Raw genomic sequence first — 16,667 nt, 5'->3', positions numbered from 1 at the left:
TACGCTACAAATATGTTGGTAGATTATGTTGTATCGTGATGGAACACGATGGTACAAAATTATAGTTAGAAAATTATTACTCAGATGATATGGTCAGAATTTAAAATTCTTGTGCTAGAGCACTTTTATTCGAGTAATTAAGTTCAGAGATTGGAAACTGAGCTATGGAAGATAGAAATATTGTGTGCTGATCACTTAGAACACGCTAATCGTTTGAAGGAATTGTCATGCCTGGTAACATGGCTAATTACTCCTGAAACTAAGCGAAGTGAGCGCTATATTGGGGACTAACTCCATCGATAAGGAGTATAGTCAATCCTGTAAAATATACAACCTTTGGAAGAGTTGTGTCATAAGCCAGCATTGATATATTTGACTCTATGGGAAGCGGACTGGAAGGACGTTAGGTAAGACGTCGAGTGTTAAAGAAGAGAAATGATAAAGGTATAGTGCAAGATAGGCTTTTGAATAAGTAGGTATGTCCTACAACCCAGAATTATACTAAGACTACTTTTGGTGTGAAAACATGAACCGCATGAAGGGTCCTTCCCTAAATGTGGAAAATATGGTTATCGGCAGGAAGAAGAATGTCGAGTGATAGTAGGCCACAGGTGTGGTAAAGATGGACGTAATGCCCCAATTGTAGAACCAATTGAAGCCGTGTGAACCGGCGACCCCAACCCATTCGTGTACAACCACTCCGAACCCAACAGCTTCAATAACAATCCATCCAAAGAAATCAAATTATGCCAAACAGTTGTACTTGCTATGAATGTGGCAGTACAGAACGTTTCAAGAGAAATTGCCCAAAGTTGAACTAAGGTGTCGTTGGAAGACGAACCTCATGACAAGCATCAACCTCTGATCAAGCAAGGAGCCGTGCTTTTGTGAGTAATTCGAATAAAGCACGTCATGATCCAAAGTTGGTATTAAGTATGTTGTAGTTTTAAATCAATATGCTTCAGTGATATTTTTACGGTCGCCGATAGAAGCTAGTTCCTATTAACCTCGTACCATTTGGAAAGATACCGATTAGTGAACCCATAGAACCTTATACCGTAGAATTCGCTAAAGGTAAAACCATGATAGTTAATCAGATAGTTCGGAATTGCCCTTTTATTCTGAACGATCAATCCTTCCTGATTGACTTATTACCGGTAGAATTAGGTAGTTTTGACGTGATAGTGGGAATGGATTGGTTAGCACGTAACAAAGTGGAAATAAACCGTGAAAAGAAAATCGTCAAGATCTGGGTGTCGGATGACGAAGAGGTGTTAGTGCAAGGAGAGAAGTCGGGCACAATGATACCATTTATATCCCACCTCAAGGTGTTAAAATATATACGCCAGGGATGCGTGGCGTATCTAGCGAGCTTGACGGCCACAGATTCTGAGGAGAAACGGGTGGATGATATCCCGGTGGTACGCGAATTTCCACAAGTTTTCCCAGAAGAACTTCCTGGATTACTGCCAACCCGACAGGTCGAATTCAGAATCGATTTAATACCTCAAGCTGGCCCCGTTGCTAAAGCACCCTACCGACTTGCACCGTCCGAGATGCAAGAATTATCCAATCAGTTGCAAGAACTGTTGGATAAAGGATTTATACGTCCTAGTCATTCCCCATGGGGTGCACCTGTATTATTCGTGAAAAAGAAGGATGGGAGCCTTAGAATGTGCATTGATTACAGGGAGTTGAACAAGTTAACAATCAAAAATAGGTACCCTCTTCCCCGAATTGATGACCTGTTTGACCAGCTGCAAGGTGCGAGCTATTTCTCAAAAATCGATCTTAGATCGGGATACCATCAGGTTAGAATTCAGGAAGAAGATATCCCAAAAACCGCATTCCGGACTCGCTACGGCCATTACGAGTTCTTAGTTATGCCTTTCGGGCTAACAAATGCGCCGGCAGTGTTCATGGACCTCATGAATCGAGTCTGTAAACCTTACCTCGACAAATTCGTCATTGTGTTTATTGACGATATTTTGATCTACTCGAAGAGTAGAGAAGAGCACGAGCAACACTTAAGAATAATTTTAGAGCTTCTGAATCAGGAGAAGTTGTATGCAAAATTCTCCAAGTGTAACTTCTGGTTACAAGAAGTGCAATTCCTCGGTCACGTTGTAAACCATCAAGGAATACACGTTGATCCGAGTAAGGTTGTAGCAATTAAGAATTGGCAAGCGCATAAATCGCCAAAGGAAATCCGCCAATTCTTAGGCTTAGCTGGATATTATCGTCAATTTATAGAGAACTTTTCCAGCATCGCCCAACCTTTAACTCTCCTGACTCAAAAGGATCGAAAGTATGAATGGGGAGAAGAGCAAGAAACGGCGTTTCAAACGTTAAAGCAAAAATTGTGCCAAGCGCCAATTTTAAGTCTCCCCGATGGAGACGATGGTTTTGTCGCGTATTGTGACGCATCGCGTAGAGGGTTAGGATGCGTGTTGATGCAGAATAATAAGGTTATAGCCTATGCTTCCCGACAGTTAAAAGTACACGAGAAAAATTACACTACTCACGACTTAGAACTGGGAGCGGTTATCTTCGCACTTAAAATCTGGTGACATTATCTCTACGGTACGAAGTGCACCATCTTCACAGATCATAAAAGTTTGCAGCACATATTCGATCAGAAAGAACTGAATATGAGGCAACGAAGATGGGTCGAGTTGTTAAGCGATTATGACTGTGACATCCGTTATCACCCCGGCAAGGCTAACGTCGTAGCCGATGCCTTGAGTAGGAAAGATCGGGTTAAGCCATTGCGAGTGCGAGCGCTGGGGATGATAGTCCAGTCGAACCTTTCGGACCTAATTCGAGTCGCTCAACGTGAGGCTTTGAAAGAGGAACAATTGGAAAAGGAGGGACTTTACGGCAATGAGAAGGAATTCGAACAGCGCGTGGACGAAATTCTCTATTTCAAAAATCGGGCTTGGATCCCGACCCTCCATGACCTTCGTGATTTAATCATGGACGAAGCGCATAGATCGAAATATTCCATACATCCGGGATCGGATAAGATGTACAAGGATGTGAAGGAGTTCTACTGGTGGCCGGGTATGAAAAAGGATATAGCAACGTATGTCGGTAAATGTACGACTTGTGCGAGAGTTAAGGCGGAGCACCAGAAACCCTCGGGGATGTTACAACAACCGGAAATTCCCGAATGGAAGTGGGAGCAAATCACGATGGATTTTGTGACACATCTCCCTAAGATGTCCCGAGGACATGATGCAATTTGGGTAATCGTGGATCGATTAACCAAATCGGCACATTTTATCCCGATCAGGAATAATTATAACACTAAGATACTTGCGCAGATTTATATAAATGAAATTGTGTCTCGTCATGGGATACCCATCTCAATCATCTCCGATCGGGATAGCCATTTCACCTCCAATCTTTGGCAAGCTGTGCAAGAAGCGCTGGGAACGCGTATTGATCTAAGCACAGCTTATCACCCTCAGACCGATGGTCAGTCTGAGAGGACCATCCAAACCCTGGAGGATTTGCTTCGTGCATGCGTACTGGATTTTAAGGGAAATTGGGATCAACATCTCCCACTCGTTGAATTTTCCTTTAATAACAGTTACCTTAGCAGTATAAAGGCAGCGCCTTACGAAGCATTGTATGGTCGGAAGTGCCGATCACCACTCTGCTGGACTGAAGTGGGCGACACTCAGTTTATTAGATCAGACCTGGTCCAGGAAACGAACAGCAAAATCCTTGAAATTAGGAACAATCTGAAGGCCGCGCGGGATCGGCAGAAGAGTTATGCCGATACCCGTAGAAAACCATTGAAATTTGAGAAAGATGATAAAGTGTATTTGAAATGATCACCTTAGAAGGGTGTAGTCAGATTTGGAAAGGCGGGGAAGTTAGCCCCGAGATATATTGGACCATTCAATATTACTGCAAAAATCGGTCCCGTAGCATACCGATTAGAACTACCCGATGAACTAAGTGCAGTTCACAACGTGTTTCACGTATCGAACTTGAAAAGATGTCTGGCGGATGAGACATCGGTGTTACCTTTAGAGGGTGTCCAAATAAGTGATAAGCTCAATTTCGTAGAGGAACCCATAGAAATAGTAGACGGGAAAATCAAGCAACTTAGACACAATAAGATTTCGTTGGTCAAAGTTAGATGGAATTCGCAACGAGGCCCAGAATATACATGGGAACGAAAGGACGAATTTCGGAATAAATACCCCTACCTATTTCCCCAAAAAGAAGTAGTCGACGCGTAAAATTTCGAGGACGAAATTTTTGTTACGGGGGGAGAATGTAACTATTCCGGCAATTTCAGGTATACCCTAGCCGGTATATACTATTTATGTGTTATTTAATAATGAATATATGAATTATAATGCGTTTATACGAGTATGTATGATTCACATTACGGATTATACTCGATTATACAGTTAATCGTATTGGAAATACGATTAACCGATTAAAGGTTATTGAAGCACGAACGAATCGAGGATTACATTATAGACGAGATATATAATATTTAGTGATGTTTACGAAGTGTTAAAGCTTCGGGATAAGTGAATTAAAGCACAGAAAAAGAATTTCGATTTAATGGTATGTCGGTACGTTAAACGAAACCTTTAATACCAAACCAAGCAAGAGACGATCGATCAAGCCGAAAAAGATGCGCAATTATTAATGATATGATGTTTTAAGATAATAAATGTCATGGTTTAAGTTTTTAAAGTTTTTAAATCGGTTTTAAATAAATTTCATTTTTTTGCCGAAAACGACCGTTTTAGCCTCGTTTTAAGCCGAATTAAACATTTAACCGAAAAACAAACTAAACCAGATTATCCAAAACATTATCCAGATTGCCACAATCCAAATGTGTGGCTAGAAATGGAGAAGTGGGTCCCACCCCACCCCTCTCTTTGTGCCGATCGGATAAGGGGGTAACACCCCTTATCTTGTTATTCTTTTTTTACACAAACACATTCAACAATCTTCATCTCCTCTCCAAAGTATGAACTAAAACCCGAGATTTTGGCAAGAAAACCGAGGTAAAGATCGAGTTATTTACGTGTTCATTTTCGTTTCTTGAGTTTATTTGCAAGGAAATGAGGTTTCAAGTGAAAAGGGTGAAAACCCGAGATGAAACCGATTCTTGCATGATCAAGTGATGTATACGGGTTATACAAGGGATCTTGGTCCAAGAAAGGAGTTAAACGAACCAAAAACGAATTTTTACGGTTAAATCTTTGTTTTTAAATCATAACCGAAACCATGAAAGAAATGGCTTGATTGTGGGGGTAACTTGCTTGGTGTGGTGTTATTGTGCTTGTAGGTGTTGTATCTAGTTGTTAGCAAAGGCTAGGAAGCGAGATCCTTGCGATTTGAAGCTAGAAACACAAGGTAGTTCGGTTTTTGTATGATGTTTGTGTTTTGGACAGATTGTGATACGTTTAGAGTTAGGTCATGAAATTTTACAGAGATGATCTACACATGAAAATATGAGATCTGTGAAATTTTGGTAATTTTTGGACAAAGGATGAATATTTGTTGAATTTAATGCTCGGTTTTGGCTAAAAATGGTGAAAAATAGTTAAATATCATGAAAAATTCAGGAAAATTCCAGATAAGCTTTTTATAACATGTAAAAGTTACACACAAAATTTTAGGTCCGTTGGAGAAGTCAAAGTAGGCTTTTCGGTTAAACGAGTTCTAGAGTTTTCTAGCTCGGTTTTAGTGAAAATGGCATGTAAAAAGAGATTTTGGTTCTGGAAAAATTACAGGGGACTATGTAGATGGCAGGGGACTTCCAGGAAAAGTTTGGGATTTTTCTAAGGTCGTTTGGTATTTACGACATATTTAGTGTTTAAATGGTGTTTAAAAATAGATAAATAAATTTTAAATATAAAAATTAATTCTGGAAATATTTTTATAAATTCCCCACTGTCAAAAAGTGATTTGTGCAAAATTTAAAGATCCGAGATTAAACGGATAATTATTTGTGCTAAAAAGAAAATAAAAACAAACTTTTAAGGCTTAAAACGTGTAAACCGGCAAAGTTCGCCTAAACGAGCTGACTGGTGTATAAAAACCCTAAAAATGAACTATTTTCATATAACTGAGTTAAATGTAAATCATCCGAAAATAATTCGGATGATTTGAGTAATTTTAACCGCTTTAACAGTTTCCGGTACGCTAAAGACGGAAACGGGTCCCGCGGCCAATCGCGGCGTTTAAACCGAGCTCTAATTTCACAACTTTAATAAAATTATCAGTCAACAACTATTTTCAGGTCGTGTGTGACCAAACTCATTTTTGAAACGTAAAAACGGATAACCGTGTTAGGCACGCGAAACGGGGAAAACAAACTAATAGTATTTTGATTATTGAACTCTAAACGATATCACAATCTTAGTCCGGAGAAGTGTTTCTGGGTTAACATTGCCCTCGGAATGGGTACAGTACCGGGTTAACAGTGTCCCCAGATGTCCCTAGAAGTGTTTCTGGGTTAACATTGCCCCCGAAACGGGTACAGTACTGGGTTAACAGTGTCCCCAGATGTACCGGTTAACACGGTTAAAGTTATATTAATAGTGATTGTATAGTAACGATCGTAGGGATCATATTACAGATTGGACGTGTTAACTGATAATGACTGTTGTTACCTGCTTGCATGTGCTAAGGTGAGTTTCACGAGCCCCTTTTTCTGAATTGTTTTTAAATATTTTCCCGGGGCGGAAAGCATGTTACTATTGAAATGTTTAAGTACATACTGAACGCATGGATTTGCGTGTATTTATATATATTTTATTGTACGGGAATCGTACGGAAATGTACTAAGATGGTAATTGTCTGAGTTGCTAACATTGTAAGGCCCCGCAACACGAGTGATTAGCTAAAAGCCGGTAGAGTGTGAATAGTACTATTGGTCTGACAAACCCAACTGGTCCGGCATGGATTTGCTGATGTTTCCCAGCCAGTTGCACATGTCTATTTTGTTGTTATATATTTTTGCTATGTAATGTTAGGCATAGCGGTTTGGGGCAGGTCCGTGGGCTGAGTATGCCACGGGGTTGTATGTGGATAGTCAGAGGTTTCACTTGTGGGCTCAGCATAATTACATCGCTAATATAAGATTATTATAATGATTTTTCACTGTTATTTAAATTAGTGAAACTCACCAACTATTCGTAGTTGACCCGTTTTCCTTTACATGCTTTCTAGGTACTCCCAAACTGGAATAATTGCTACATGCTTGATGATGCGTGCCTTTTGTGGAAGCTTAATGATTTTTTTTGTATTAATTATGTTAATGTACTGTTGGTAAAACTTATGTGCTATCGCCTAGACGATAACTAAACTTGGAACATTGTAATATGATGTGAATTAATGTAGTGGTGTTTTTTCTTTATAAGCAATGCTGTTGATATCAGACGTGTCTGTTGCATCCCGTTTACGTTTCCGCTGCGGTTACGGGGTGTTACAGGTAATGGGTGACATGGCAATGAGGTGGTATCCTATGTGGACACCCTAGAATGATGTCATGTGGAAATTGTTGTTTGCTTTAATAGTATGTAAAGATAATATTGGCTAGGTTATAATATGAAGTATGGTATTTGTAGGAAAGATAAGAAAGTAATTTAGTTCATTGATTCTTGACATGGATCGTTGAGATTAATTTAGGGAGGAAATCAAGTGTGAAACAAGGTGAAGGCATAAGACTATCTCTATGGTGAGGGGCTTCGAAGCCACTTTAATTTTTTTTTTTTATAAATTTAATAAACCAACAAATTTATTAAATACAATAATAATAAAATACAAACTAAATTTAACTAAAAAACATATACATAAAAAAAGCAACTATTTTTAGTCGTCGTCGCCGCCGCCGTTTTCTTGTTTGTTTCTCCAAATAAGTTCAACCAAATCCGATCAAAGATTGAAAGTCGTTTCATTTTTCCGTGTTCTTAATAAATTAGCAAATTTCTCATCTTCGTTTAGTGTTGTCATCGGATCCGGCGCATTATTGTACTCGTATTGACAAATTGCTCTACTCGAGTCCTCCAGTATCATATTATGCAAGATAATACAAGTGTCATTACATTTCTTAACTTAACCATTTGTTGAATACGACCCGGATGTCTAACTATAGACCAACGTTTCTTTAGTACCCCGAATGCCCTTTCGATGTCCTTTCTGGCCGACTCGTATTTTTTCTTGTAATATTTTCGTTTATCATCAGTCGGGCACGTAAAGCTATGAACCAACGTGGTCCAATCTGGATAAATGTCGTCGACTAAATAATATCCGTATTCGTAGTTGACACCATTCGTATAAATTGAGGTGTCGGGTCCAACTCCGTTTACGAGACGGTTAAAAATAGGAGACGCGTTTATCACATTTATATCATTGTTTACACCGGGCATCCCAAAAAATGCATGCCATATCCAAATATCAAATGATACAACAGCCTCAAGGATAATTGTTGGTCCATCATGATCACCCCCGATGATATTGACCTTGCCATGTTGCCAAGTAACTGGGCATGCTTCCCAATCCCAATGTTTGTAATCAAGACTACCAAGCATTCCAGGAAAACCGTCTCTGTTCATGCACCTCGTATATTTTTTGTTATTCACTTAATGCTCTTCTCATCAATTTTTATTGTTAAATTAATCTCACCATCCAAATTTAAGATCAATGGATTAAATTCCTTTTCATTCTTCTCATTTTTATTGTACTTTGTATTTTAATTTTACCTACTAATACTTACTGTCGTTCTGATATTGTTTCTAGCACTTTTGGATTTCTATTTCCATGATCTTCTTCATTGCTGCTACCTTGTTTACTCTTCTGAAGCTATGTGGTAATATTCTTAAATGACTAATTTATCCCTAATCTGTAAAAAGGCACATTCAATATAAAAATAATATTAAATAGAGCATGGCATAAGCAAATATCAAATGATACAACAGCCTCAAAGATAATTGTTGGTCCATCATGATCACCCCCGATGATATTGACCTTGCCAAGTTGCCAAGTAACTGGGCATGCTTCCCAATCCCAATGTGTGTAATCAAGACTACCAAGCATTCCAGGAAAACCGTCTCTGTTCATGCACGTCGTATATTTTTTGTTATTCACTTAATGCTCTTCTCATCAATTTTTATTGTTAAATTAATCTCACCATCCAAATTTAAGATCAATGGATTAAATTCCTTTTCATTCTTCTCATTTTTATTGTACTTTGTATTTTAATTTTACCTACTAATACTTACTGTCGTTCTGATATTGTTTCTAGCACTTTTGGATTTCTATTTCCATGATCTTCTTCATTGCTGCTACCTTGTTTACTCTTCTGAAGCTATGTGGTAATATTCTTAAATGACTAATTTATCCCTAATCTGTAAAAAGGCACATTCAATATAAAAATAATATTAAATAGAGCATGGCATAAGCACTTATACGTAATGTTGATTTAATTAACTTCTATTTAGCAGGTGATATAGGCGCTTTAGGCTGGTGGGACTTGTTCATAAATTTTGGGTATTAATTTTTAAATTTAATAGAAAAGTAACAAACTTTGGTCTAAGTTCTGTTTTGGATAAAATTAGTTTAATCCACATCCAAAAGTAGGCTTAAACTTTAAAAAGGTTTTCCTTAGGGTAATCTTTATTATGTGAATTATGCAAAATGTTTTGAGTAAGTTTCAGAAATAAATTGTGTTACCAAAAACAGAAATGTGACCAAAGTTCACTACCAGATTATTTAATTTGCCACCTTTATTTGTTTTCACGTGTTACGATTTGAAAATGTTTTATTTTTCTGATCATTTTGAATTTCAGACAAAACCTGGTGATGCTGGTTTCATCCCTCTACCCGTTGTCTTCTCTCCTATACTTGTACTGCAAGCAAAAAGTGATATAATCATAAATAATATTCAAATATAATTTATTAATTAAGTTTATCTTTTATTTAGTTTCCTTATTGTATTATAATTAGGTTTTTTTTATTGTTTATCTTTTTCTATTATATGTGTTTTCTTTTCCTATAAATTGTAATCGTTTCAATAAGAAAAATAATACGCAAAATTGTCTCAAGTTTGGTTTCTCTTATTCTCTCTTGTTCTTGGAGCCTAACCCATTCTACGGGTCTATTGGGAGATTGACCATCTCGAATCGGTCTCTATCAATTTGGTGCTTTCATTGAGAGCGGTCAATCTCCCAATAGACTCGTAGAGTGGGTTAGGCTACAAGAACAAGAGATAAGAAGAAAAACCAAACTTGAGACAAATTTTCTTATTATTTTTTTTCTTATTGAGACGATTACAATTTATAGGAAAAAAAAGACATAAAATAAGAAAAGATAAACAATAAAGAAACCTAATTATAATATAATAAAAAAACTAAATAAAAGGTGAACTTAATTAATAAATTATATTTGATTAATATTTACGATCATATCAAACAGAGTTGTATTTTCTGCATTTAAGTTGGTGGAAGAATATATTTTACTACAAAGTGGGCCCCACACGAGACGATCTTTAGATGTTTCTGCTGGAACTCATGACTTGCTTTGGGTTTTTGTTTGGTGGATCCAGGTAAACGGCGTGCCATTAAAATAATTGATCCGAGTGTTGACCATTATTTATAATGTTTGTTTTTATTAAATTTTATGCACAGGTTGCTTGGTTGGTGGTCCATTGATGAAGAAAGCCGAGAAGAACAAGCAGGACTTTACCATGACGGTGCATCAGGGTTAGCACAATTTATTAAAAAAAACACAAATGGTTGGGTAACATGTTAAAACGGGCTTTTGTTATGAGATGAATCAATACAAAAAATGTGGTACTGAGTCGGGTTCACATGCCTACGCTTTTTCTAGATGTAATTTTTTTTGAAAGAACTAGTGCATTAATTATGAATTTATGATTACCGAAACAATATTGATTCAATAGTATTAATCAGATTTTTGACACTTTTGAAATTTTTATCCGTTTTGTGTGGAATAATAATTGGGATGTTTGGTTAGTTGACCTTTTTTATCCGTTCCTCCTTTTAACTAATTTTTTTGACTTGGGACCGATAGAAATAAAAGTTGATATAAAACCAATCACAGTTATGACATATATATATATATATATATATATATATATATATATATATATATATATTTATATGGAAAATGGTTTAAATAAGAATAAGGAGTTTTCTATGAATAGTAAGAACCAACAAATTTTTGACACTTGACATTACAAATGACGGTGAAAGAACAATTCTAGGAAACTATGTCGGTTATAATGATGAAAGAGTAATTCTAGGAAACTATGTCGGTTATTGGTAATTTTAAATCTCAACCATTGATTAACATGATCCAATGACTATGATTTATTCTTAGTCTTCCTAGGAAACTACTTATTTTAGGATAACCCTCCCCTATATATATCTAACTATCTATATAATTGCCTACCATAAAATCCTACGTGTCACTCTCAGGTTGTTCCCCCCATTATCTAAAGCCACCAGATTGCTTGATTTCTAAATAGAGTCTTCTCATGCATTTAACCCGAATTCGTGGGTATGGGTCTCACCAAACCCGGATAGTATATTTAAATGGGTTATAACATCTCATATATTTATGAAACTGTTTCATAATCGAACAATAATTTTTGCGGGTCATGGGTCTCACCAAACCCAGATAACTCCAAAACGGGTTATAACATCTCATTTATTTGTGAAATAACATCTTAACCATTAAAGAATAATTTCCATGGGTTATGGGTCTTACCAAACCCTAATAACCCTCAAATGGGTTATAAGATCTCATTTATTGGTAAACACTTTCATCATTAAACCCTAATTTAATCTATCTCTTTTACATGTTCTCTGTTGCTGTTCATCTTCATCGCCGGCTAACTTCCGATACTACCCACCATTGTCAACAACATTAAAGCCCCCTTTTTCATTAGACAAATATTTGTATTCATGTTTGTTCATTTAAAAAAATCAACATGCTCGTGTCCGTTTATGTTTGTTCGTTATAAATCTAAAAAACTACACATCTCAATTGAGAAAGCTTAAACGCTAAAAAATATAATAACAAACTAATATATATGTATTAAATTAAAACAAAACTACGTTAAATAAAATATATCATCAGAATATCAAAACGATTAAAACAAAAACTTAAATAAACCCTCGAAACACGGAAGCATTAAACTAGTATATATATATATATATTGTGATGCATTATTTTTATTGTTTATTTTTAATCTTAACCGCTATAACACTTTCTGTGGATATTCGGATGAAGTAGTCAAGAAAATGCCTAAAAAGGATCTCACTGAAGAGGCAAGAACCAATTTTTATTCTCTTTATTTATCTGCACAAGTTTTTAGTATTATTTTACTACAACTATATATATATATATGTATATATATATATGAGATGGATCTTGCGAAGTGAAGGTTTAACTTCATTCCCTAATTTCACTCCTTTCATATAATGTTACATACATATATGTAGGTTGGTTGTATTTATGTCTTAATTACACATTCAAACCTACCTACAAACATATAAATGTACCGAACCACATTCAAACCTATGTACATACACACATGCAAACATATGTACACATATACAAACATACGTACCTACACACATACATATGCACCTACACATAAGAAAGGGAGTAAAATTAGGGATTAATGGAGTTACACCTTCACTTCTCGCACTTCTCACTATAAAAAAAACTTCTGAAATGATCCAATACATATATATATATATATAATATAGGAAGGGTCGGTGCAAGTTATGTTTTGATTTTTTTTTTGTTTTTTATTTTTTGAATTTTTATTTGGTTATGTGATTTATTTTCTTATTTTATATATGGTTTTTATATTTTTAAAATTTTTATTTGGTTCTTTTTATTATATACAGTTCGGTTTAGTTCTCAATACAGTCACGAACCTAACCGATACCAATGGTATGTCATCAAGATATTTATTTTTATAATTATGTTAATTTTTGGTATTTGGACGTTTCCAAATTTATTGGGTTTAGTTTTGGTTTCGTTTTCAGTATCGTCATGAATCTGAGCGATACCAACTGCGTCAACTCACAGTCGCAAACGAGGGAGTTTCACCAATGCCACATCATCAAGATATTATATTTTTTTTGCATATCTTAATTTTTGGTATTAGGGGGTTCATGAATTTATTTCTTGGACTTACTTCCAAACCTGTCACTAATCTAACCAATACTAACCGAATTTGCGTAGACTCAAAGCTGTAACGAGCGGGTTTTACCAACCGAGTACACGTTATAAATATGTTTATCTTGTGTCATAAGTTACAATATAAATACCATTCTACGAGTTACTAATTTATTTTTTGGGTTGAGTGTCGTTAACGTATTGAACCTAACTGATACCGATCAAATTCGAATCATTGTTTCAGGTTTGTAGACTTCAGGCTGCACTTTATGAGCAAACGAAAGTCACAATCATCAGCCAACAAGAGAAAGAAATGTCACACCCCAACCTACGGCGAAAATGCCGGGGCGTAACTGATTTCTCACAACTTTTCAAAGGTCACTATCATGTATTATTAAAAAGACAATATCTATTAATTAAATTAAGTAATCATTTACATCAAATTAACCAAAGTACATATATAAAAATTAAATCAAATAAAAGTTTAATATTCTAATTCTTGTGTCTTCTTCCCTAGCATGCAACCTAAGTTTTCTTCAAATACAAGCTTGAGAACCACATCACACGATAATCTGCATACGCGTTGAAAATAAATTAGTTTTGTCAACACAAGCTTGAGTGAGCAACACATCAGTTTAAATGTTAATAAAAAAAATAAGTATTTGCAACAAGTCATATGAGAATAACAAATTAACCAGACGAGCAAGTATAACTGAGATGTCGAGAAGCACAAAGCTATAACGACTGTTGTATGATCATACTAGACTGAGATTATGTTGGACCTCTTTGAATGCGAAAGCATATAAGCACATAAACAAGTAAAATATAAGTTGTTAACACATAAGACAAGTTGCAGTTTTGTGTATAAGTATACATATGAGAAATACCATTTATGCATATGTCCCCAAAACGTGAGAAAATGAGTAAAATAGGGGAATGTGGTACTCACCTTAATGACGAACAAAGTGATTGAGATAATAAGAATGCGGGAAATCACGCGCGAATGCTAAGGCCTTACATGATCAATATACGAAGATTAATTGATACAAACAGGGCTGGCGATGGGGACGGCTATCAGCCAAACAAACAGTTGCTATAACACGATCAATTAGAGGGCTTTGGACGGCAATGATATCCTGAACAAAGCTGCAAGATTAGTTTGATTTATATACACTTTTACTTGTAGAACAAGTTCGCGATAGGTCGGCTAAGCATACTATGAATTTGCAGATCTTGATTGATTCGTTTAACATAATAGGAGTGTCGGTTTGATCGCAAATGGTAAGTATGATGCGAGTGAAGGTCCAATTTCCTTAAACATGACTAGAATTTAGGTCCAAGACAACCCAAATGCATATGGGTTTGCGAATTGGGTTAACTGGTTCGGGTTTGGTTCATGGGTATCTAGGTTGGGAAATGGGTTATAACTATATTCACAAGAAGAACCGTAGAGATTAGAAGGAGGGTACGAAAGAGGCAAATCTTTACGTTTTGGGTTAAAGAATGCCAAAACAAGAAAGATATTATTATAAATAATTAAATAATGATAATATATTAATAATTAATCCATTTAAACTCGATAAACGCAATATAATTAATAAAATAACCCGAACATCGAACCGAGTCTGGTAAAAATATAAGTTTTAAAACCCGAGTTGTTACAGTCTCCCCTACTTTAGGAAATTTTGTCTCGAAATTAAGGAATACCATAACAACACCATTAAATAAAAATACATAATACAGAACTTTAGATAGTTGAAGTAATGCTCCAAATGAAAATCCGATAAGGGCACCTATATATAGGATGTACCAGCGGCGTATCCACCATGTCCTTATCATCTTTGCATTCGTACCGTTATCTCAACTACTTAAAGTTCTAGATTATGATACACAATTATTCGGATCATGATTTCCAGGCGAGTACTTTGGTAATTACGTATGCATCCATAATTACTTAGATCGTCGGATGGTCCACATGACTCGTCCCATTGTGTAGGTTACAAAATGTTTAAGTAAAACATGAATTTTTTTTAAGGGAACAAAGTTTTTAAGGAGTTTTAAATTATAAAACATCAATGTACAAAATGATTCCAAAAGTTGTAGTAGGATTTTATGAAGACATCGCAAAAAATATAAGTATTTGAAGAAGTCATCACTTATGAAGGTAAATAATAAAATAAGAGTAAACTCTAATAAACAATCTATTGAACCAAAAAGGAACTTTATTCATGAGATAGATTATAAAAGATAAATAGTTTAAATGAGAAATAATCCAAGGCCATAAAGCGGCGTTACAACAAAAAAAGATAAATTAATCAAGATAGATAAAGAGAACGGAAAAAGTCTTCACGGTCGTTGAGTAGCTTAATTGACTTGACTTAAAGCAACAAGAGGAGTTGCATGAGTAGGAGCAGTTGAGGTTGACTGGCTTGGAACATCTTGAATAGGTTGAGATTGCATAATCGGGGCTTGAGTGGAGTAGGCTTGGTACACTTGAGCTTGGGGGTTCGGAGCTTGATAGAGTTGGGTTAAAGTAAGGTTGACTTGAATTGATAGGAGGAGCTTGCAGGACATGAGGTGGTTGAGTTTGAACTTGGTGAGCATGGGTCAAGTAGCCGGGTGTAGTCATGGTTTGGGCTTGATGGGCATGGATACGTTGAGGGCACACATTACGAATGTGGTTTGGGTCTCCACAATGATAGCAAGCACGAATACTAGGAGTACCGTGTTGAGCATGTGAGGTGGCTTGTGCATTTGGCGGGATACGACAAGTGTTAGCAAGGTGGCCATAAAGGTTGCATTGGGTGCATAGTCGACAAGGGGTTTGGGGAGAGCGATGAAAGTTACACTTGGCACATATGGGATGAGGACCAAGGTAAGTCTTTTTGTTCGGGGCAGTTTGGTTTTGGTTAGGAGGGGGTTGGTTAACGACATAGGCTTTACGCTTGTTGTTGTGGTTGTTGTTGTTGTTGCGGTGATTGTTGTTGTAGGAAGGCTTAGTCTCAACTTCAGCATCAGTAGAGGAGTCGGTCTTAGTCTTGTCGGGAGTAGGCTTGGAATCCTTGCGAGACAAGGTTCCATCCTTAACATGACTATCGGTGAGAGAGGCAGCTAGGTCCATCGCCTGACCAATGGTTAACGAGTCACGACTCATTATGGCACCACGGAAAATGATCGGAAGACCGCGAATGTACTTTTGAATACCGCCAGTCTCGGGGATTACCAAATGGGGCACTAATACGGCTATGCTCGCGGAACCGGTTAGAGTATGCGGAGTTATCCCCACCAATCTTCTTAAGTTCCCAGAATTTGGCTTCAAGTCTCTACAGCTCATGTTCCAGGCAAAATTCCTTCTTCATTATCTCCTTAAGTTCCTCCCGAGGCATAGACACAACCAAATCTGACCCTTGGTCGTTCCTCAAGGCATTCCACCAAATAACAGCTCGACCCACAAAACGGCTAGAAGC

General features: G+C 36.5%; 1 pseudogene; it reads left to right on the top strand.

The window, feature by feature from the left end:
• LOC143572278 (uncharacterized) overlaps positions 1-16,315 on the top strand; it is a 75,308-nt pseudogene extending 58,993 nt beyond the window's left edge.
• Positions 16,316-16,667: the final 352 nt, after the last annotated feature.

The sequence above is a fragment of the Bidens hawaiensis genome, unplaced genomic scaffold (assembly GCF_021521415.1).
Source record: "Bidens hawaiensis isolate Kalapana, Puna unplaced genomic scaffold, B.hawaiensis_p1.1 tig00025788_1, whole genome shotgun sequence".
NCBI classification, from domain to species: domain Eukaryota; kingdom Viridiplantae; phylum Streptophyta; class Magnoliopsida; order Asterales; family Asteraceae; genus Bidens; species Bidens hawaiensis.
This window is presented reverse-complemented; position numbering and strand designations above follow the sequence as displayed.